Below are 1,707 nucleotides of genomic sequence, written 5' to 3'. Positions count from 1 at the left end.
GAGCGAATGCAATCCAAGTTTCGTTCAAGTGGGGTTCGGTTACTTTTCATCGGACTTCGAACTGAAGGAATTCAACTGAAGGAAAAATGTAAATTAGCATGGAAACATTGACACGCTGGAAGCTAAAACTTCAACTGGCTTCAAATAACTTGACGGTTACTGCTGCTGTACTTAGCTTTTTCTAAATTGCGACCACGAAAATAAAAATCTAATAAAATTTTATACTAAAATAATATTTTTCAGAGTGAACAAGATTATCTCGAAATTTATGCTGTTATTTAGTGGTCTTAAGGGGAGTTTTGCTTATGTTAATCGTAATGAGAAATTGTTGAATGTTTCGTTACTTATAAATACCAGCGCTTATACATCGCTCTCATACAAAAAAATTGTATATTACATTATTTAATATTATGCATAAATATAATACAATTTCATTATTTTCCTTTTTAATCTCACGACCATTTCGTTTGTTCATCTAAACAAAAAAAAAACTCTGTGAATATAAATTTTCTATTTAACTTAAACATATTTCATATGGAGACAAATAATAGTGGAGTCTTAACATTGCTTTTGTGATGTTAACCTATTCAGTGTTTATCGATGATCTTAATATTAATTATATGTTAACCAACATATGTTTAGTGTATATACAACTTAAGTTAATAATATGTCACACCATAGAATAAAATTAACTAAAGTGTTAGTGTTGTATGTGTGATGCTAACACTATTTAGTGTATATAGATAATATTGTATTCATCATAAATATGTGAGGAGACTGTGTAATGTATGTACAACTAAAGTTAATAATTTGTAATATGATAATACAACTTAGATAAATTTCTGTCAGCCAGTATGTGAAATTAACATTACTCAAATTAAACTCCAACAAAATTATTCAAATCAACACAATTTCTGACTTGGTTTTATAGCACATACTTGACGTTATATGAGTTTACTACAGTTACAAACTTCGATAACATGTATATGTCAAACAAATATTATTTTGTTATGCTACTGATGTCATCTCTATCACATCTCAATTAGTTTCGCATTAAGTATTTAACTGTAGTCACATCAGCCCAACATGACGTATGAGTACTAATTTCCTGCGCTTTGTGTTCACAAACCATGAAAAATTACTCTGTTGCTAACAAAAACCATTAAATGCATTTGTATAATAGAGAAGTCACAGAATTATGTTACAAGTTGATTTCAAGTTGACAATTCTTTCTGACAGCATCTGGAAGGAATGCTAAAAAAATTTAAAAAAATGTTTAAGTAAAAATCTATATACTTGGTGTCTATTGCACTTTTACTTTTTAAAAGCACTAATGAAATCAAATTATATATACTATATACCAAACAGGATATTCTAAACAAGTAATATATATTCTAATCTGTGGGCTTAATTTTACCTATTTAACTTGGGACTAATATTCCACTTCCAAGGTAATCGAGTCTACGTCTTGCCACCGCTGGGCAGTTGCATAGAACATGTTGTTTCCTTCTCCTCATGACAGAATCGACAGGAGTCACTTTCTACCACACCTATAATCTTCATGTGGTAATTAAGTCTACAGTGTCCTGTAAGAAGTTTAGTGTAGATTTTAATATCGTTTCTGCTAAGGCCAAGGATAGCATCAACTTTAATGTGATCAGGATCAATGAATCTTTTTGACTGTCGCATGCCTGTTTGGGCACTCCA

Source organism: Teleopsis dalmanni, chromosome 2 (genome assembly GCF_002237135.1).
Source record: "Teleopsis dalmanni isolate 2A chromosome 2, ASM223713v2, whole genome shotgun sequence".
Classification (NCBI taxonomy): Eukaryota; Metazoa; Arthropoda; class Insecta; order Diptera; family Diopsidae; genus Teleopsis; species Teleopsis dalmanni.
The sequence above is the reverse complement of the archived record's forward strand: the minus strand, read 5'-3'. Positions refer to the sequence as shown.